Source organism: Apus apus, chromosome 27 (assembly GCF_020740795.1).
Source record: "Apus apus isolate bApuApu2 chromosome 27, bApuApu2.pri.cur, whole genome shotgun sequence".
In the NCBI taxonomy this organism is placed as follows: domain Eukaryota; kingdom Metazoa; phylum Chordata; class Aves; order Apodiformes; family Apodidae; genus Apus; species Apus apus.
This window is the reverse complement of record NC_067308.1, coordinates 2,282,786-2,304,373: the sequence shown is the minus strand read 5'-3', so window position 1 is coordinate 2,304,373 and position 21,588 is coordinate 2,282,786. Positions and strand designations below refer to the sequence as shown.

Genomic DNA, 21,588 nt, shown 5'->3' with positions numbered 1-21,588 from the left:
GCAATGCCAGCAAAGCAAAAGCCATCCCAGCTCTGTTGCCACGGAATCTTTTGTGCCACTGTTGGAGCTTTCAGTTCAATGATTTCTGTTGTCACTAACTTAGTAACACAAGTTTTACAGCTTCTTCATTAAATCGTTCTCCTTTGGGTCACTGAATTATTGCTGCAGCAAGCTACTACCAAAAATATTGGTCTGAGTGTTTCCATCTTTTCCCCAGCGTCTCCATCATGTCTTGTTTCCTCCTGGCCTCAACCATGAGCTTGCTGGGCTCTTTTCCACACACATCACCAGCCTCCCCGTTGCCCCCTTCCCCTGGTCACAACGCAGGCGTTTGGAGGTTCCATCACAGCCGCGTCTTCTACCTTTTAGGACAGTCCCTTGTCCCCTGCCCCCCTTGTCCCAACCTGCCATGTCACAAGTCACTTCAGCTCTGGGGGAGACACCTCAAGTGCCACAAGCCACACTGCAAGTCCCTCAACTGTGGCAGTTGCCTTTGGCACTGAAGGGCCTCTCCTGTTACAGCAGCAAAAGAAAGATTACCCTGAATTTTCTACTTGAACTGCCCAGGGAAACAAACCACAACAACAAAACCTTCCTGGATTTCCTTTGGGATAAATACAATCTACTTGTGAGCCAGGAATTCCAGGCTGCCATACTGCAAGTACAACAGCAGTTTTCTTCAACAAAAGCGAGGACAGACCTGTCAGGTTAGGGTGACAAGCCCTAAGAAAGGAGATGATCTGCAGGAAGAGAGCTTGGAACCTCTCTTGTGAACAAGCTGCTACTTACACTTGGTGAAACCTGGTCCCAGCTTCCACCAGTCTGTCACCACCCTCCCTGGGGCAGGCACTGCTGGGTGGCTTTTCCATCTCCTGGGGACTCCCGGGGCCTAGCTCAGATGCTCCACAGCAGAGCCAAAAACCCCTCACCAAAAGGAGGGGGGGAAAAAAAAAAAAAGAAAAAAGAAAAAAAAAGGATAGAAAAAAGCCTCAAGGGTGGGTCAAGCTGGTGTTCCCACCTGTGCTCAGTTTTCAAGCCCGTTAGGTGAGTCAAAGATAAAATAAGCGCATGGAAAGTGGAAAAAAGCAGAAGAACACCAAGTGCTTCAACTGGCTCCTGCTTTTGCAAAACACGGTTAATTCTGAGTAGGAAAAAAGCTCAGGCAACACCTGCCAAGGAACTGAAAACAGCCCTTGTCAGCACAGGCAGAACCTGCTAAATAGACATTTCTGTCCACACACACCCACCCCCCGTGCATGAAGATAAAATGACCAATCAGCTAGATTGTGGCCACGGGCGTTACGCCAAGCTGGGACCCTGCTCTTCTGGTGCACCTTTCCCACCACAGCTCCAGCCGAGATGGAACAACTTAGTAACGTGGTACTCGCATCCGCAGGGAAACATGACAACAAGCTGGATGCTCACCAGCACACAGATGTCCTGCTTCTGAAGGCCACACCAAGCTTCTTACCACCATCTCCTACCCAGACCGAGGGGCTTGGTTAGTTGTCAGGACCAACCACTGTGCTTTGCTGTTCAAAGCCGTGGGAAGGAGACCACATGAAGAGCTGCTCTACAGCTTTCCAGGGTGAAAAGCTAAAGCAGGTTCAGCTGTCAGCAGAGTCCCAGGGAAAGCAGGCAGGCAGAGTTCATCCCTGGAGGATGGCACGTTGAGAGATGACTGGGAAGGCCGGGCATCCTTGCTCTGGGCGTCGCTGTGGATCTCGCCCTGCTGCTGGGATGTCCAGGAGCGTGTGCTGTCGCAGTCCCTTGACGTGGTTTCATTGCCCCAGATGGTCAAGGTCTCTGTGTCACTGAGGTAGCCTGGCGGCCCAGGGTTGTGGGTGGGGTAAACAAGGAGGGGTTCTGCAGAAAACGCTTTCAAGTCTCTGGACTCAGAGCACTCCAGGTACTTTGCTCTAAACAAGAGAGAAGGATGATCAGTAACCACATGCCTGTTCAGCAGTGCCACTGCTTGCAACTTGAGACACCAGCCAGCACACCCAGCAAACAGGTCCCAGGAGGGGAGGTAGCTGCTGGGGTGGAGTCTGACTCTCTGCAGCCAGAATCACCAGCCTTACAGAATCACAGGATCGTTCTGGTTGGAAAAGCCCTTTAAGACCAACCATAGCCAAACTCTATCAAGCCCAGTGCTTAAACCACGCCGCTCAGTACCACATCTATACAGCTTTTAAACACCTCCAGCAATGGTGACTCAACCACCTCCCTGGGCAGCCTGTTCCAGGGTCTCGTTACCTTTTCAGTTAAGCAGTTTCTTCTCCTACCCAATCTAAACCTCCCCTGGCGCAACTCAAGACCATTACAACCACCCACAACCCGTACAAACAAAGCCTCCATTCACAGAGACGCCCAAGTGTCTCTGAACCACCTCACAAGCCCTGCACCTGCTAGGGACAATAACTGGCCACCAGGAAGGGACAGTAACCCCTCTGCAGCTGTCACCTCTTTCCACCTGTGTCAGAAGCTCCGCTTTAGACAAACAAGAAACACAAAGAGTAGCCCTGTCCCCCACCAGCCAGGCTACAAAAGCGAGACGCACCAACATCATCTGGCTGAAGATCATTCAGCAAGCCCCAGCTGATGTTAACCCAAGCAACAAAGGCATCCTACTTACACAGGGTGCTTGTTGTCCCCAGGGACCAGCAGGAGCCACCAGGTTCCACCAGGTTCATGACATTGGGAACTGCTTTCTCAGGCTCCTGCACCTGCATCCTTTTCCAGCCAATGGAGCTTAAAGGGGGAAAGGACCGCGGGAGCTGGAACCCTGCAAAGCGAATCTGCAGGGACTAGGACCACACAACCGTTTGGGTCAAGTAGGGAAGGGCAAAAGGTCAATCCACGAAGGAAACCCTGACCGGGTTCATGGACTTCTATCCTGCACCACTCCCAGACATCGAAGTCTTAACCCAGTGGGTGGCACAGCTGTGAAAGGCTTCACAAGGGAGCTACGATGACATGGTCCAAGTCCCAGGACTGAGCTGTGTCAGTTCCTCTGTGTCAGGGGCTCTGGGGCCAAGGGCTCAGGGGCCAGGAGCTGTCTGGGGCCTTCAGGGCTGTGGTCCTCCACTTCAGGGGGATGATGCAAATGCTGGGTTTAGCTTCTTTGAGCCCCCACCACCGGCCAAGCCTGTAGATGAGAGACACGTGGGTCACTCTCTGCTGAGCTCCAGAGGAGAGGGCTGTGCTGGGGAGGGGGGACAGTACCTGTGCTCCTGCCCGAGACCCCAGGAAGTCACCAGCTGCTGAGAACTTGAGGCTGTTGACTAAGCCCACCTGCAGGGAAGAGAGCAGGGTGAGGGGCTCCTGCAGCCTCCTCCTGCTGCCCAGGGAGGGCAGCCCCCACCAAAAGACCCCAGCCCAGCTCCCACATCCCCAACCTCCCCATCCTTACCACGGGGATGTCCCATAAGGGCTCCAGCTGTTGAAATCCCTCGCCACGTTTCCAGAGGTTCCCGCTGCTGCTCTGGGAGCCTGGAGCAGAGAGAGGAGGCTGCCATGCACGCCGACCTCTGGAAGGGAGCAGGAACCCCCCCCAGCACCCCCAAACCAGCTCTCACGAGGCTGCCACAGACCTGCAGCCAAGAGGTCACAGCTGCCCAGGGGCGCGGTGCCCACAGCCGGCACCTCCAGCCCCCAGCACCGCAGGGGCACTCCCGTCCTCGGCGACCAGGCGCTGCCGCCGGCCCTTCTGCTGGAGCTGCGGAGGGAGCGGGAGGTTCCGGGGAGGCTGCGCCCGCCCTGGGGGGCGCACAGCGCCCGCCTCCCCCGGGGCTCCCCGCGCCCTCCTGCAGCCGGGCCGCGCCGAGACCCGCCGGCCGGGCCTCCTCCTCCTCTGCCGCCCGCTCCTCCGGGCGGACACGGGCCCTGAGGGCCGGGCTCGGCACCGGCGCTGCCCGCCCCAGCGCGGCCCCGGCAGCGGGCGGCACTCACCTGCGGGCGGAGCTCCTCCCGCCGCTGCGGGGCCGAGAGCAGCCGCTGCTCCTGCGGCGCCTGCTCCAGCTCCTCCTCCGCCGTCCCCTCCCGCCGCCGCCCCAGCCACGGGCTGCGGGGACAGGCGTGAGCGCCGGCACCAGCCGCGGGCAGCAGCACCGCGCCCGGCACGGGCACCGCAGGCGCAGCCCTTCCCTCTCCGGCTCGGAGTCGCCAGACACGTTGGGCCGGCGACCCAAGGGCCGGGGCTTGCAGGACACCCCGGGACGATCGACGGGCCGGGCCCGGCGCTCCCCGCCAGAGCGACCCCCGCCGCGCAGCCCCTCCTCGCCCCCCTCCCTCCGGCCCGGGCCTCACTTGGGGGGCCCTCCGGGGGCTTCGCGTGAGCAGGGGGTCCCTGCCCCCTCACCCCCAGCCCCGCTGGCAACGCGGCCGGCGTCCCCCGCTCAGCGAGAGGGCGTCAGGGTGACAGCGGGTGGGGGGCTGCTTCCCAGAGCAGCCAGCTCGTCCTGCCCCTCGGGGACCCTCCAGCAGGGCGGGGACTCTGGCCCTGGCCTGAGCCAGAGGGTGTCAGCTGAGGTGTCTTCTCCTGGGCTTGGGGAACAGACACCCCAGCCGGCCCTGCAGAGCATCCTAGGGCTGGGGCTGCAGCTCTGCCTCTGCCTGAGCAGAGTCATCCCCGCGGGCCCAGCGCCACCTGCTCCTCCACGCCCTGGGCACTGGTAACCTGAAGGTGACCCTGGGCTTCAGCCACGCAGCTCGGAGGATGTGGAGCGTCTGCACTGCCAGGGAGGAGACCATGGCACTGGAGTCTTTCTGTGCGCCTTGAAGGACTGTGGGGACAAAGCAGCAGAGGTGAGGTGACGTGATAGCCAGGAGGGAGCCAGCGGGCAGGGGGCTGGGCTGCTGGTCAGGAAGATCTCTCTCCAGAAACACCCCCCTCCCCACAGCCATGCTGGGAGCAGAGCCCCCCTGGCCCAGGCTGGGGGGCAGCTCCATGCCAGGCCCTTCCTCCTCCCGGTGTCCTCACTCACCCCCCCTTGACATCCTCCAGCTCGTGCTCGTGCACCCGCCGTCCGATGAGCCCTGGGGGGACACAGTGTGTCAGGGACCCCGCTGCCCACCAGGGACCCTGCCGCCCATTCCAGCCTCCTCGGGAGGGCTCACCCCAGGGTGCAGCATCGGGGAGGGGATGGGGGAGCCTCCTGCCGGGCCCATAGCCCGGGAGAGGGGGTGAAGGGGTGCCCGGGACACAGGAACCTCAGAAGAGGGAGGGACCCAGGGCTAGTGTCTCACCGATGACCCTGACAGCCTCACAGCGCAGGAGCTCCTGCGGGCTCTGCAGGTAGCGCTGGCTCTGGAGCAGGTGGTCCTTGGCCTTGCTCTTCTTCCTGGCCAGCTGTGGAGGGGAGCAGAGTTGCAGGTCTGGCACAGAGCTGTCCCCCGAGCTGGGTCATCCCCCCACCCAGGGCCACCCTTCTTCCCCCAGCAGGACATTCCCAGCTTCCCGCCACGTGGCGTCAGCGTTCGGAGGGAGCAGAGGGCTCCTTGGGGTGCCATCAGAGTGGCAAGGTCCCCTTTGGGACCCTGGGGCTGAGGACAGCCTGGAGCAGAGCCTGCTCCAGGAGGGTGCTCACAGCCCGGGGGCACAGCCCTCTGTCTCCTGGCTGGGCACGGGGCAGGGCGGATCCGGGGGGTCGGGGTTGTGCTTACCAGGCACTCCCACAGCATCGGCGTCGGCGCATTCTGGGCCAGCTTCACCAGCTGCCCCCACTTCAGGAACTGCCCAGCGCTGCAGAGGGCTTCCTGGGAGGCCTGGGGAGCAGCAGAGATGTCAGCAGCACTGCTGGTGGCACAGGACCCTGTGTCCCCCGTCTCGGCAGGGCTCAGAGTCTGTCCCGGCCTGTGCAGGGCAGACGCACAAGCTGGGGACTGATGCTGCCACCAGGTTCAGCACCCTGGGGAAGATAAGAGCGACCACCCTCTCTGGCTGGACTCCTGTTGGGGCTTCAGTGTTTTGGCCTTGGCGGTCCCAGGGTCTGTGCAGGGTCAGCTGGGGGGGAAAGGGACCCACTTCCCCATCCATCTGGGCAGCAGGAGGAGCAGGGCAGCAGTGGGTGGGGGGGGCTCTGACTGGTCCCAGGGACTCGGCAAGCTGTACCACCTTGTGACACACATTTGAAGGGGTTGGTGTCAGCAGTGCCCTGCCTAGGGGACCTCTCAGGCTGGGAATCCCACCTTGGCCACGGTCTTGTCCTGGTCGTGCAGGTGGAAGGCCAGGGGCAGCAGGCTGTTCCACACCACCTTCTTCATTTTCTTCCTTTCACCTCGCAGCAGCCACATCAGGTTTTCGAAGAGTCGGATGGAGAGCTGCCGCACCGCGTCCGAGTCCTGAGGGAAGAGGGGAGAGGAGCTCAGCCCCAGCCCCGTGGTGAGCAGGGGCTGACATGGAGGTGGGTGTCTCCAGGATGGCCTCAGCCAGCCCTGCTCCAAAAGGGAGTGAGCTGCAGCGTGCTGGGATCCCCGGGGCTGGGGTCCAGAGAGGGAGGCCCTGCAGAGGCCCGTCGGTTGCTGCCAGGGCAGGGTGCTGATCGGTGGGGCTCAGCAGGCCTGCAGCCCCCCTGCCACCACTGTCCCCCTGCAGCAGGGAGACCAAGTGGGGGGGGGGCATTCGTGGGGGTCTTTAGGACACAGCACGGAGCCCCCGAGGGCAGCGATGGGGTCTGGGGGCTGTGGGGCAAAGCAGCGGGGGGAGGCAAGTGGGTGATCCCGGTGCGGGGATCACAGGGTTCTCCCCCAGCCTCACGTCGTCAAAGAAGTTCCAGAGCTTCTCAGCAACGGCCAGGGCGGTGAGGCTGCTCTCCTGCTCCTCCAGCAGCGGCAGCGCGGCGCTGAGCACGGGCAGGGCCGCGGCGCTGATGTCCCTGTCAGCGTCCTGCAGCAGCTCCACGACGCTCGGCAGCAGCAGGAGGGTTTTCTGTGCCTGGGGGAGACACGGCGCTGCCTTGGTGCAAAGCAGCGACCCCCGGCAGGGGTGACAAGCCCCTCTGCCAACACCGGCCTCGGGGGGGACAGGGCAAGGTCCCGGCAGCCAGGGCTGCCCGGCACGGCCTCGGAAAGAGCAGGGCACGGGGGGGAGGACAGGACAGACAGCACTGGCTCCTTGCAGCCCCTCGGCTGCCCCCGTCCCCACCAGATCCCTGGGCAGGCTGGTGGGCCACCGGTGCTGCCTGGAAAGCTGCCCCACCTGCCAGCAGCCCCCACTGCGGCTGCTGCGTTTCACCCCGGGGCTCAGCACCCCAGGGCTCAGCACCCCACGGCCTGGCTCTGCAGAGCCCTTACTCCGGGCTGGTCGCTCTGGGGTGGCAGCAGGAGCCTGTTCCTCTTGGCCCTGCTGCCTCCCTCCTGGCACGGCACAGCCGTGGGGCAGGGCCCAGGGGGGCAGGAGAGCCGGCAGCAGCCGGCACAGATCCCGGTGCCCGGAGCAGCCTGGGCCCTCCGTTACCCACCACCCGCTGCTCCCCCCTGGGCTGCTGTCCCAGCTGTCCCAGCCCTCCCCTGCTCACCATGTCAGGCCTCTTGGTGAGCTTGAGGACACCCCTGAGCACCAGGCTGGGCATCCCCAGGCACTGGCTCTGCAGATAGATGGGGAAGATCCCCAGGGCAAGGTCCAGCTCGTCGCTGAGGTCAGGGCAGTCCAGCATCTGAAACACAGGCAGCGGGGGCTGGCTCCGGCCATCGGCTCAGGGAAAGGATGCCCGGGGAGAGCAAGTGCAGACGGAGGCAGCAGGGCTCGTGGAGAGCCCCCGTGTCCCACAGCACAGGGGTTGCTGGCCTGCTCCTCCACAGTACCAATCAGAGCCCCCCCCCGCTGCCTCAGCTCCCCCCACAGCGCTGGGCGCAGGAGAGCTGAGCGTCGCAGGGGGCTTGGAGCAGTGCCACCAGGCTCACCTCCACCAGGAAGACCATGGCGACCATCTCCCAGGTGGGGTCCTCCACACTGAGGAGCTCTGCCAGAGAGCAGAAGATGGTGGTGCACAAAACTCCGGAGCTTTTCGTGATCTCCCTGGCAGAGGGGAAGGAGGCAGCGTCAGGCCTGAGCTGGGTGGTCTTTGGGGTTTGCACCAGTCTGGACATCACCAGTCTGCAGCACTTTGTCTGAGTGCCACCAGCGCTGAGGCAGTGTGGGGTGTCCAGTCCCTGAGGTGCAGGGAGAAGGGGCTCTCACCTGGCGATGATCTGCACTCCCCTGAGGTGCGTCTGGGTGCTGAGCAGGGCGTCCCAGCCCCCCTGCTCCTCGATGGCCAGCACTAGGCTCTCACCACCCATTTTGCAGAGCAACAGTCTCATGGACTGCACTGCAGACCTGCACGAGGAGAAGGGCTCAGCTCCCATTGGGACTTCTGGCTTGGCTCCGGGTCACTGGCAGGGGTGAGAGGACAGGGAGGGAGCACCTGATGGGAGTGAGCTGATCCCTTTGTTGCTCCATCCAGAAGATTTGCACCTGACGCAGTGTCAGCTCTGCGGTGAAGGACACTTGAAAAAGCAGCCCCAGGAAAAGCTTGCGGAAAATCTCCTGCAGCTCCAGCTCGTGGATGGCCTGCAGAGCATCTTCCTGCAGGAGGATCTCCCTTATCACCATGGTTGCCTGCAGAGGACACCCAGTCATTCAGATATCCCTGTGCCCCAGGGGGGGTCAAGGCTTGGGGTGGGACAGGAAGAGGAGTGGGAGCCCGGAACAGCTGAGAGCAGCCCAGGCCATCAGCGAGGCCTCATCAAGCAACTCACAGCCAGGGAGAGGATGCGCGGGTCGGCCCTGGTGGAGGTGGAGGTCTTAGGCAGCGACGGGTTTCGAAGCTTGCTGAGCAGCTCCTGCAGCACCTTCTCTGCCGTCTGGGGCTCGCAGAGCATCGCCCTCCACATGGTCAAGGAGACGCTGTGGGGAGCCAAGGGCTCTGTCAGAGGGGACATCCAAGAGGATGGCCAGGCTGAAGTCCCTCAGGAGGGTCTTGGGTCGCCTTTCCATGTGAGAGGAGCCCCCAAGACTGGTGGGCCCTGCACCTGGTGCACGTCGGGGAGCACTGCAGCAGGCCGGTCACCACCTCGCCGAAGTATCTGCCTGTCATCTTCTTCAGGGTGCTTTCCAGGCAGCTGAGGGCTACCACTGACTTGATGGAGAGCCAGTTCCCATAGATGGCACGCACGATGTTCAGCACCTGGAGGGGAGACATGGGTGGGAGTGGGAATGTCAGCAGGGCAAGCACCACCATTTCCCCCGCTCCCGCTGGGAGCTGCTCCCATTCCCATTGCGGTTTGCTGGCTGGAGATGGCATCAGTGCTGCCCAGGCACGGAGCCAGAGGAGAAACGGTCCCCCAGGGGGCTGGAGCATCAGCTGTGCCACCCACAGGCTACTCACCTGCTCCTGCTGGAAGACAGTTTGCTCCACGAGCGTGTCCACCATGTAGGTAGCCATGTCGATGGTGTAGGGGCTTGGGTCTTTCATCTTCCGGATGGCCATGAGCATGATGTTTACCCTGTCAGAATGCTTCAGGTATTTCATTAGTATCTGTGGGATGAAGGAGGAAGGAGATTTGTCACCTACAGAGGAGCTCGCTGGGCCCTTTGCCTGGCCCCTGCTCAGGAGCAGCACGAGTCCCCGTCATCCCCACCATCGGCTGTCCCCTCCCTCACGCTGAACCCCCTGCCCAGCAGCCAAAGGCCCTTCTTACCGAGAAGAGTTTGCAGGCGTGTTCGACTTGCAGGCTGAGCCTGGGCTGCAACATTTCCCATCGAGGCGGGAGCTGCAGCACCTCTGTGTCATGCAGCCAGGAACACCTGCCTGGGGAGGAGCAAAGCCGGGGTGTTCAGAGAGAGAGTGCGGAGATGGAGGAGGGGTCTGAGAGCCCCGGGCAGAAGAGGGGCTGGCAAAGGAAGGGGGCAGCCAGACAGGGGACGAGCAGATACCCAGGGAGGGCCCAGGGCTGTTGCCAGCAGGGGCGAGGGGAAAGGAATGGCCTTTCAGCCTGCAGGCAGGCAGCTTGGGTCGGGCTTTCTCTCACCAAGGAGAGTGGTCCCTGGCTGCCCATTTCTGGGGGCACCCAGCCCCACATGTCTTCTCTTACTTCTCTGCTGCAGGATGAAGGTGTAGAGCTGATGGAGAGCTGCTGCAGCCTCTTGGCGGGTCACCATGTCATTGCAGCTGCAGCAGAAGGTGAGGTGCCCCACCAGCAGCCCCAGCATGTCAAACTGCTGTGTCTCAGAGCACTTGTGCCTGATGGTGATGGCTCGTGCAAAGCAGGGGCAGAGCTGGGGGAAAAGAGGCAGGGCGGGCAGAGGGTGAGCCTGGGCACACGGGGAGCCACGGCTGCTCCCAGAGCAGCAGCCCAGGGCAGGGCCGGGCTGCTGGACCCAGGGTCCTGCCTGTGCAGTCCTGGGAGAGGACAAGACAGGGCAAAGACCCCTGCTCCCAGGCTCCTGCTGACTGGGTGCCCGGCTTCCCTGGGAGGTGCTGGGGCTCAGGGGCACTGGGGGTGCCCAGGCCGGGAGCTCTGTACCTGCAGCCCAGGGTAGGTGATGATGAAGCTGGCCAGCTGGGCAATCCGTGCCACGGCCCTCTCCTGCACCTCTTCTGGCTGGGAAGTGGTGAACGGCAGCAGGAGCTGGGAGGAGAAAAGCTGCTGGTGTGGCACGGGGGTGGCAGGGCACGGCAGGGCAGGGCCAGGCTCGCTCCAGGCCAGCGCCTGGGATGGGGCATGTGTCCCTCTTGCCCCCTCGCAGCCACCTGCTGCGGCCAGGCAGGTCACTGCATCCTGCTCCTGCTGCTGCCCCTGCTGCCTTCCACTCACTCCTCGCCCCAAAATGTCCCAGTGCCCCCCACCCAAGGCTTTAGGGTGGCCACCTCCCTGGGGTGGAACCTCTTGGATATGCCCCGTGGTGAAGCCGGCAGAGGAAGGCCCCAGGGCTGGGCTCCCCTTGCCTGACAGGCAGGTCCACCTGGGAGGGGTGTTGGGCAGGACGGGTGGAGGGCAAGGCTGCAGGGGTGGGTGTGGGGGCTGGGGCAGTCAGCAGGCAGGGGCCTGGTGGGGGGAATATGGCAGGGGAAGGAGGGACGTTCTCCACCCCCTCCTTGCACCAGGAGTCGGGGGGGCGGGGGGCACTGCTCAAGTCAGGGCTCACTGCCTGTGGGGACCCTGTGCCCAGGACAGACCTGCAAGATGGTCTGCAGATTCAGGACACCAAAGTCACCAGCGCTGCGTACCAGCTCCTGCAGCATGTTGTCCATGGTGGCCAGGGCCTGCAACGGGGAGAGAGGCTTGGGGGCAGCCCTGGAAGCCCGGAGGAGAACAACCGTGACCCTGCAGTGCCCAGGAAGGGGCCTTGGGGCCCGGGAGCTCCGTGAGTTTCCCCCCATCATGGTTTAACGCTGGGCTGGCAATGAACAAATGACAGATGCTCTCTATTAAGCCCTCTCCCCTCCCAGAAAGGGAAAGAGGTGGACAACCCCACGACATACCTTGGAGTACAGGGAAGCCTCAGGGCCCTCCTTGCTCTCCAGCCGAGGCACGCGGAAGAGGCTGGAGAAGCAGGCATGAAGGAGGCTGCTCAGCCTCTCCCTCAGAAGCAGCCCCACTCTGCTGCAGGGACAGAAGGGTGCTCTTGGGACCCAGAAAGGAGGAGGCAGACCCCAGGGCTCGAGGTCTGGACTAACTCCACACCATGGGTGACATCTCAACCCCCTGACACTGACAGTTGCCTCTGGAGGGAAAAGCCGGGGGCAGCCCCTGCCCTGCTGTCTGCCTCCCCCTTGGCTCGAGGACTAGGGAAGCCCCCACCTGGGACCTGTGCTGCTGGGGCCAGCGGTCACCAGGGAGGCCAAACTGGGGGCTGGGGCAGGTACCTCATGGAGGTGATGGCCAGCATGGCTTGCTGCTGCACCGTGGTGTCCAGGGGGTCAGTGGGCTCATCTTCCAGCAGCCCCTGGGGAGCAGAGCGGGGTGTGACGGGGCAGGAACAGGGCAGTCTGCCTCGCTCAGCAAGAAGAGCCTGCGGGGCTGGCAGAGCCCGGGTGCCCCCACCCTGGCACCCCCTCCCCACTCAGCACCCAGAGGTCCCAAGCTCCGTGGCAGGAGGGGCTGTGCCCATCACAGAGCCACAGGCTGGCCCAGGGACCTGCAGACCTTCTCGATTCCAAGTCCTGGCTCCAGCCGAGCCACCCAGGGGCCTCTGGAGCATCTCCGAGAACAGAGCCCGGAGGCAGTGTTCATCGGCAGCCAGCCCCGGCCTGGCCAAGCCCTCTCCTGCCCCCAGGGCTGTGCTGCTGCCCCCAGCCCTGCCTCAGCCTGCCTGCTCACCCCCTCACCTCGATGGTCTCCAGCACCTCCTCCTGGCAGAAGTAAAGCAAGTCCCACTCATTGGAGTGCTTGCTGGTGGTGGAGCAGATGGTGCAGAGGGCATCCAAAAACCTCAGCCCCTGGTCCTTTTGCTGCCAGCCGGACAGGAGACAGATGGACAGACAGTGTCAAGGGAGAGAGACAGCCGGGGGAGCCCAGCACAGCCCCCAGCATCAGCCCCTTCTGAGCATGGGCACAAAGAGTGGCCAGAAGACACAGGCCCAGCCTTGTACAAGTGGCCGTGGTACCTCTGGTCGGTTCCTGAGGAAGGCTTGGATGATGCTCAGGGTGTCTTCCTCCCCAGGCAGAGCCAAGGGAGAGCAGCACAGATCTGGCCGAGGGAGCTCGGGCAAGTCTAGGGGGCAAGGCAGGGGGGGGACCATGAGCCCTGTGCCCAGCTCCCCGGGATGTCCCCAGCCCTGGCTCCAGGCTGGAACACTGCTGTCCCCTGTGCAGCCCAGGGGGGAGGGCGCAAGGCTGGAGGGCAGCACGGGGAGGGGCCCCCGGCGTGCCCGGGTGAGGGATGCGCTGGCACCAGGGGCAGGGAGGGTCCCTGTCCGGGCTGCTGTGACGGGGCTGGGTCCCCGGCCGCTGCGCCCTGGGAGCCCCGATGCCAGCCTGGCTGGGGGGTGAGCCTGGCACAGGGCAGGGTGGGCAGCCCCTGCCCCCCGTGCCCACACTCTCACCCGGCCGCAGGGACTGGACCTCGGTCTTCTCGCAGGGCCCTGGCCCGGAGCTGGGAGCCGGGGAATCGCCGGTCTCCACCCAGGCCTCCTTGGGCGGGCGGGGGGGTCGATCGTCCACCATGCTGCAGGAGGGAGGAAAGGCATGAGGGGCATCCCTCGCCCCCCGGGCTGCCCTGCCAGGGGCTGAGGCAGGCGTGGTCACATTGAAGGGGCTCTTTGCTCCCAGCCTGTCCCAACACCGTCTTGCTAGCCACTGTGGGGGCAAGGCTGGGTGACAGAAGGTGCCCCAATGTCACCCCCAAAGTCCCAGGTTGTCCCCTCCCCGGGCCCCCTCCAGCTGACCCGGAGACCCACGGAGCCCTCCTTGCCCCGGGAGGACGGGACTGGCTCCCTCTTCCTCCTCCTCCCGCTCTGGGGCTCGGGCTCCTCTGTCCCGGGAGCAGCCCCCGTGCCGCGGGGACCCCTCTGTCCCCTGTCCCCTCGCTGCCGGCTGCTGCTGCTGCCCCCGGCTGTGGCCGGACACGCCGGAGCGCGGCCCCCGCACCTCAGCGCTCCGAGGCTCTTTCTTCTGAACACAGGATTCCGGGACAAGCCGCGGGATCCCCTCACTCTCTCGTTTCGATGCACCGGCACAGCGAGCAGCCTGCCGTGCGCTCAGCCGCGGCCACCGGACCGATACGGTTGTTACGACGCGCGGCCGCGTTCCAACGGCTGGGGCTGGAACCGGGGGGGGCTGGGAACCGTGGAACGGGGGAGGGTTCCGTCCCCCCCTCGGGGGTCCCAGCGCGGGCCGTACGGCAGGAGCGGGAGCCCGGCCCTGGGAGGGGGGGATGTCGGCGGCGCCCCGAGGCGGTGCGGGCAGAGGGGCCGGGGTGCGGGGCCGGGCGGGACCGGGCGAGAGGCAGCGGGGCAGGCGATGGCGGCAGGGCCCGCCGGCTGCTCCGCTGCAGCGGATGGGCAGGCAGCGGGCACCGGGCTGGCACGGGGCGGCACCGGGAATGGCCCCGGGCTGGTATGGGGAGAGTCCTGGGGATGGCAGCAGGCTGGCACGGGGAGGGCACTGGGGATGGCACCGCGCTGGCACGGGTGTGGTATCAGGGCTGTCCCTGGGGCTGTCCCCGGGGCTGTCACTGGTGCTGTCAGTGGCGCTGGCACCAGGGATGGCACCAGAGATGACCCAGCGAGTGCTGGGGAATGAGGCTGCATCCAGCTGGGTCCGGTGACCAGCGGTGTCCCCAGGGATCAGGACTGGGCCCAGTGCTATTCAACATCTTTATTGACCCCCTGGATGTGGGGACTGAGTCCACCCTCAGTCAGTTCAGAGACAACATCAAGTTGAGGAGGGAGCGTTGATCTGCCGGAGGGTGGGAAGAAGCTGCAGGGGGACCTGGACAGTTCTGGGCCTCTCACTTCAAGAAGGATCTAAAGGTGCTGGAGCAGGTCCAGAGGAGAGCAACGAGGCTGGTGGAGGGACTAGAGAGAAAGTCTTAGAGGGCTTGGCTGAGGGAGCTGGGGTTGTTTAGCCTGGAGGATACTTGGGCAGGGGGGAGACCTTATCACTCTCTACAACTACCTGAAGGGAGGTTGTGGTCAGGTGGGGTCTGGGCTCTTCTCCCAGGCAACCAGTGACAGGACAAGACAGCATGGCCTGAAACTGCACCAGGGAAGCTTTAGGTTGGATATCAGGAAGTACTTCCTGATGGAGAGGGTGATCAGACATTGGAATGGGCTTCCCAGGGAAGTGATGGAGGCACTGTCCCTGTAGGTGGAAAGGCTGGAGGTGGCACTTAGTGCCAATGTCTCCCTATCCTCTCAAGGAAGCCTGTGTTCTGGGAGAAGACTCCAGAAGAGCGGTACTTAACGTTTCACGGAGAAGAGATGATGAAATCCTTTATTCCAGCTGAATTCTCTATTCCAGCTGGCAGGCTGTACCATGACAGGAAATTCCTTTAATAGACGTATATGAAGAGTGAGGGAGGTGCTGGTAGGTTGTGCATCGTGATGCTACGAGTGTATAAAATCTGTTTGGGTGGGGTAATGCTTCAAACCTAGCTGTCTCCTCTCCATGCTCCCTTTTGAGAGGAAAGCTCATGGAGTGGCCCCTCATGAGTGCAAGTGGGAGTTACCCAAGTGCTGCTCTTGCCTCGGCAAGATTGCACGTCTCCCAGAGGTACATCAGCCCTGCCAGAGGACACGCTAAAGGCATCGACTGCTGTCCCAGGGGTTAGCGAAGGAACAGCAGAACCACCCTGTGGTGGCGTGAAGACACAACCTACATCCAGGCAAGTGGTGTTTGTCCTGTTTGGGAACAACCCATGACATTCATCCAACAGCAAGTGCAGGGCAGCCTTTTAGAAAGTTCTTTGGAAAAAAAGCCAAAGAAGGTAATTTTCTGGTGTGGAACAAGTGCAAGAAAAGACGTTTGCCAGCGTGTGACAGCAAAAGCCACAGCTGCCCCTTCTGCTGGCTGCAGCCAGGGGTGCTCTGGGGATGGCCCCCCTGCTTTGCTGCTAGTCCAGCTGGGATTTTGAGAGGGCGTTTGGTGGCTGGACCTTTCCCAGTTCCTGAAGTGCTTATAGCAGGGTGGTTGGGTTGGTTTTGTGGGCATGAAGATGTTCTGAATGGTCCCTTAACTGTCAATCAAAATTTAGCCCCTTCCCATGCCCCACGGGTAGAACATGTATCTAGAAGCTGTTATTTCTGGTGTAGAGAAGCCAAAATTTCGTGCTAACCAAATTCTGGAGATTAAATGTCAACAGCTGCAAACCTCAAGGAGGACTTGGATACTCAGTAGCTGGATTATGCTGGACCGATAGAATTCTTCATAAGTCTTTTATATTGTCTTTTGATATTGTAGTGGAATTTCTATCAATATTTATCTGTTATTACCTGTTGAGATTGCTTCTGCAATGTGGGAGTTCTGGATTTTTCAAATAAAAATTCATGTTCCTTGTTTCTACACAAACCTGGAGTTTTACAAAGTTGATGGAAGTAGTGGAGGCAAAACTGGGAGAACTGGATCCTGAAGTTAAGGGTGCAAGTGGGGGCAGGGGAAGCACTTGCTGCCTTTCCCTGATGTAAGGGAGCCCCACACAAGGAGCAAGAGGTGAACCTGTGCAGAGGGCCCGGGGGGAGCTCCCCTGGCCCAGCAGGAGGGGGCCGTGGGGCACAGGGGGCCGTGCCAGGCCCTGCAGCAGCAGAGCAGGGTGGGCAGCAGGTGAGGGTGGCAGGGGGGCCATGGGCAGGACAGCGTGTGCGGCACAGGGTCGGGGGAGGCAGCGGGAGGGCGGCGCGGAGCCCTGCAAGCCAAGGGGGACTCGGGGGGCTCGGCCAGAGGGAGTTGGGCTGTGGAGCAGTTGGGGTGAGGGACAGGGGCTTGGCAGCACAGCTGGGGCAGGGGGGCAAGGTGCCCCACAGCTCAGGGCAAGGGCCGGGGCTGTGGCTCAGGGCGAGGGCTGGGGGCACATCCCCCGTGGGTCAGGACAGGGTGGGGGACATGACCTGCATCTCAGCTCTGTGGGGGACAGGTTTGGACTGTGGATGATGGCAAGGGACAGGCAGAGATGGAGCAGGGCTCAGTGCAGGGGATGGGGGAATGTGCTCCATGGCTCGGGGAAGGTGACACTGGAGACCTGCTCTGTGGCTTGGAGCTGGGGATGGGGGCACACACGGCTCAGTGCAGGGGACACAGGGGACATGCACCAGGGTTGGTGCAAGAGATGGGGGATGTTCCCCAGGGCTCTGCCAGGAGAAAGCAAAACACAGCAACAGCCCAGGCACCAGTAACTGCATCTCTGCAGCCACTAGACCAGAAACCACTAATGTAAAAGCACATGCAGAAGGCATCAGAAAGAAAATACTGGTTTGAGCAATGTGCTGCTTCTCAGGAGGAGGGCTAAAGTGCTCAGAAGCAAGTGCTGAAAGACCTGCAGCTACTTCAGAACATCGGAGCATGTAAAAATGGGGTCTGCTTTGCTCAAGAACTCGGTGTTCAGCAGTTTACATGGGAGGAGGGGGGATAAGAGCTCTCAGCGTAGGCTCAGAAAATCAACAAAATCAGGCCTTTTATGGTTTGGGGGCTGGGGTTTTCTCGTTTGGGCTGTTTGGATGTCCAGGGAAATTACAGTGGCAAGCACTTTACATCATTAGAACACACCTATTGTCTTATCACTGCACACAATGACAATTTTATATGTCTTAAGAAAAGTTATTGGTGATTCTGGATGTGGCATTCTCTCTAAAGAACCAGGTTTTGAATTCACGATTATAGAGAGATCTCCAGCTTTCAGCTGAATAAGAATACTGCATTTTTTGGTCTTCCAGTTGCAAGAAAAAAACAACACAAAAACCCCAAAACAACCCAAACCTTAAAGCCAGAAGGTCTTGCTTGAGGTTCAAAAGTCTGCAAGCCCATCTGGTTAAGGTCTGGTTTGTGGTTTCCTGCTACTTAGGTTTGCGGTTTGTCAGCAGTGAAGAGAAATAAAAGTTACCTTCATGGAAGACAAAATAATTCTTAGTGAGGATAATTAAAATGTGGTTTAATTAACACGTTTCAGAAGATACGCTTACGGAGCTGCACAAAGACATACCATCTGGACACAACATAGACAAGGTCCTATGACCTCCTAACTCTTGCCTGACAACAACATGGGGTATAACAGCAATAACACGCACCATTTCTAGGACTGAAGCACTGAACCAAAGGGAAGACGTTTTTAGATGCCTGACAAACCTCCACTTACCCAGTGGCTGCAGCTTGTCACAACTTATCTTGGCTCTGCAGTGGTAGAATTCGCATCCTTTAGTTGAAACAACTGAGCACTGAAAATCCATTGCACTGATTCAAATACAGATTCAAGGCAGAAAATAAATAACTAAAAAGTAAACAGATTCTGTCAGCACAACCCCAGACACAATATCCAGGCTGGGGGGAGAATGGCTAGAGTGCAGTCCTGAGGAGAAGGACTTCAGGGTGGTAGTAGATGAGAAGCTGGACACGAGCTGCCAGTGTGCGCTCGCAGCCCAGAGAGCCAACCTGTCCTGGGCTGCACCAAAAGAAGTGTGGCCAGCAGGGCCAGGGAGGTGATTCTGCCCCTCTACTCTGCTCTGGTCAGACCCCACCTGGAGTACTGAGTACAGTTCTGGTGCCCTCAGCACAAGAAAGATATAGACCTGTTGGAGAGGGTCCAGAGAAGGGCCACCAAGACGATCAAAGGCCTGGAGCACCTCTGCTGTGAAGACAGGCTAAGAGAATCGGGGCTGTTCAGCCTAGAGAAGAGAAGGCTCCAAGGAGACCTTTATAGCAGCCTTCCAATACTTGAAGGGGGCCTACAGGAAAGCTGGGGAGGGGCTTTTCATCCGAGAAGGTAGTGATAGGACAAGGGTAACAGTTTTAAACTGAGAGAGGGGAGATTTAGGTTAGATATTAGGAAGAAATTCTTCACTATAAGGGTGGTGAGGAACTGGAATGGGTTGCCCAGGGAGGTTGTTGATGCCCCATCCCTGGATGTTTTTAAGGGGGTTGGAACTTGATGATCTTTAACCTTAATGATTCTAAACGGTGTTGCATTTTTCTCTGGGGGTGCTGTGGAATTGTCTCCTCGCAAGAGCTGAAAGTGAGAACCAGACAGGAAGAGCACTCCACACATTTCATGGACTATGGTCCTTCAGGCCTGGCAAGAATGTGGAACCACAGAACCCCCACCAGTAGCAACACTTGAAATGGCCCTTCCCACTTCTCTGACACTGGTTCTGTGTCCCACAACTTGAAGTGGCCCCAGTGTCGAGGCTGGACATGGTCTACAGGTGTGTCAAGGGTCTCCCTGATGTCACATGTTTCTGGAGCTCCTGTAAAGTGGTCCCTAGGAATACTATAAAATTATCTTAAAAACTGAGCTCTCCCATGATATGAGTGGAACACAGCACATGTGGTGCCTGAGAGGGTCGCTCATACACATGGGCTCAGGTGACGCTTTCCACAGGGCTGAATTCTGACCCTCAGCAGTGCTTAAGGGTATCGTTGATCTGCTCCGCCTCACCACTGCACTGTAGTCTCCGGCGGGTATGCAAATCCCGCTTTATGCTTAGAACCTTCACCAGGTCTTGTATGGCTTTTGCTAGACAATGGGGTCCCCTGTCTGATGGCATTCCTACAGGTACTCCAAATCTAGGGGTGACTTCTTCCAAAAGAATTTTACTGACTTCCTTGGCTTGATTGGTGTGACATGGAAAGGTCCCAGGCCAACCTGAGGAGGTATCTACTAACACCCACAAACACCTGTACCCAGGTTCTACTGGGTGACAGCCAATGGTGTCCCTCTTGCTCTAGCACAGCAGTTATTGTGTGAGGCACAGCACAGGTAGTGTTGGCCCAAAGTTCCTGGCTTTTGTGCCTCTTGGATTAGCAGCACTGTTGGAGCCACTGCTCAGAGCAAGCAGGCCAGCCCTTCCTTACTCGAGTTTTGCTCAGTTCTTCACCCTCTCTCTCTACGTGGTGCTTTCAACCCCGGTTGCACAGCCTCTGCTCTTCCAGGGATTCCAGTGGTCCATACACAATGGGGTTCACAGCATTCAGCTCATCCTCGGGACACAGCTCAGGTTCTGCTTTTGTTCTTGAATCTGTAACACAAACGCTCCTCCAAGGCATTTTCACCAGGGGTTGTGAACAGGGATCTTTCCCTTTGTGTCCTCGTTTGAGCCAGGATGAAGCCAATTTTCCATTTACTGATTATTTTTTTCCCCTTCAGCAAGCTATCTTTTAACTAGCCACAGTGTGTTCTAACTAAGACTGATAAGAACGGAATGTTTTTCTAACTGCTGGGTCTTCCAGGTCACATCTTTACTCTGCCGGCTCAGACACTACGGGGAGATCTATGACCCCCCCGGAGGAGGCTGAGTTAGACAGACAGCAGAATTGGCCAGAGATCTTCCATTCCACATAGCTATGTAAGCTCAGAGGAAGGACAGAGATCACACAAGACAACTTCCTTCCTGCTTCTTCTGCCCTTCTCTTCCGTCCATGGCCGGCGTCCAGGGAGGACTCTGTTCATCCCTCACCCTCGACCCCCAGGCTCGAGATCGCCCGACTTAAAGGTCCCTTGCAAGACTTTGGGACAGCAGAAGTAGCTGCTGTATCCACCAAAAACTGACCCTTTCCTTCCCCAGCTTTACTGTAACCAGGGGCTCTGCTGGGGAATTTAATTCCTCCCCCAGTCCCCATCAATCTGAGCCCCCCCCCCTCCCTGGATCTGTTGTCCCTATTTTGGAGAGAGGATCTAATTTAGACCTAGAGGTGCCCCTTCTGCCAGGGATCTGGAGATAATCCCTTTTCCAAGGCCCTTTTCTTGTTTACAATAGACAGGCTGATTTAACCCCAACCAGGCCAGATTTCAGCAGTGCCTCATAGACAACGACCCCACAGGTCTCACTCTGCCCTGGCCTCTGCTTTTTGCTGGCCATGCCTTCCGTTATCCAGAGCTGAGCAACATGTGAGCAGCATGTTAAGCATTTTACAGTCAGCTTCAGGTCCACATTTTCTAGCAGGCTCACAGAGTCTCTCAGAAGAGATTGCAAGTTTGTTGTCAGGCCCCTGTCTGACCCATACAAGAAGTTGGTTTGCTTAGCTTGGTTTGCAGCTCCCGTTCTGAGCCCCACACAAAATTAATTGCTGACATCATTTCACTCTGTCTGATGTCAGCTATTGATTGAAGCAAGTAAAATTTAGAGGGGGAAAAAAAAGCAGATTTGGGAAAAATCCCATAAAAGAGAACATAAGGGACATGCAGAATAAAAACAGGGCCTAGATAACAGTGAAACAGGGAGAATTAGAGAAAACCGGATTCCAGTTAGAGAAGAACACTCTCTAATAGTCACCAGCCCTTGAGACAGGCCTGCAGGACACCAGCAGGGCAGATGGAAGGGGTGGAAAGGAGCTCTGCCCACAGTTTCTCTTGGTGACAGCCTGGAGCACTGGGGAAAAACACACGCAGTAATTGAAATCACCATATGAATGTATTAACGAGCCATTAACATACTGAAATCCACAGGCTATGGTTGCTGCTTTTGCTGTGACCTTTTTGCTGTGACCTGGGCAAAACTCTCTGGGCTTTAGAACCTGCTGGTCCTGTGCTCGAGAACTGATGCTGTGGTGCAGTGGGTGTGGATGAGACCTGAATTGTCAGTGGCTTTCTGTGCAGGTCTGAATGCTGGTGTGACAGCTTCCATCCACGAGCTGGGAGGTGACAGTGTCGTCCCGACAGCGGGTCTGTCACCTGGTGTGCAAGGAGCCAATTCATACCCAGAGTCCAGAGATCTGCTTTAATATCCAGTTCTGCACAGAGCAGGGAGCAGGGGGTGTTCCACACAGCAAGCTCAGCTCCTGAAACAAAAATGCTACTTTTATACCCGAAACATGAGAAGGAACTTGATCTCTAACATTGCTCTTTCACTGCACACACGATGGGTCACTAACCCCTCTCTGCCATTCCCAAGTCACAAGGAATCCCACAAGGATGAACTGAAGGGAAATCTTTGGTGCTGGGAGGGGTCAGATCCAGGGGTG

At 59.5% G+C, this 21,588-nt stretch overlaps 2 long non-coding RNA genes across 2 annotated transcripts; one reads left to right on the top strand and one right to left on the bottom strand.

Moving 5' to 3' along the window:
* Positions 1–989: 989 nt before the first annotated feature.
* LOC127394961 (uncharacterized) lies at positions 990–3,884 on the bottom strand. The gene is made up of 5 exons (XR_007891701.1): positions 3,594–3,884; positions 3,413–3,492; positions 3,226–3,294; positions 2,636–3,148; positions 990–1,919 (listed from the first exon to the last, which is right to left on the bottom strand). It is a non-coding gene; the product is annotated as an uncharacterized LOC127394961 (long non-coding RNA).
* Positions 3,885–4,705: 821 nt separating this feature from the next.
* LOC127394967 (uncharacterized) lies at positions 4,706–10,358 on the top strand. Its single transcript, XR_007891703.1, has 3 exons — positions 4,706–4,806; positions 6,286–6,404; positions 10,088–10,358. It is a non-coding gene; the product is annotated as an uncharacterized LOC127394967 (long non-coding RNA).
* Positions 10,359–21,588: the final 11,230 nt, after the last annotated feature.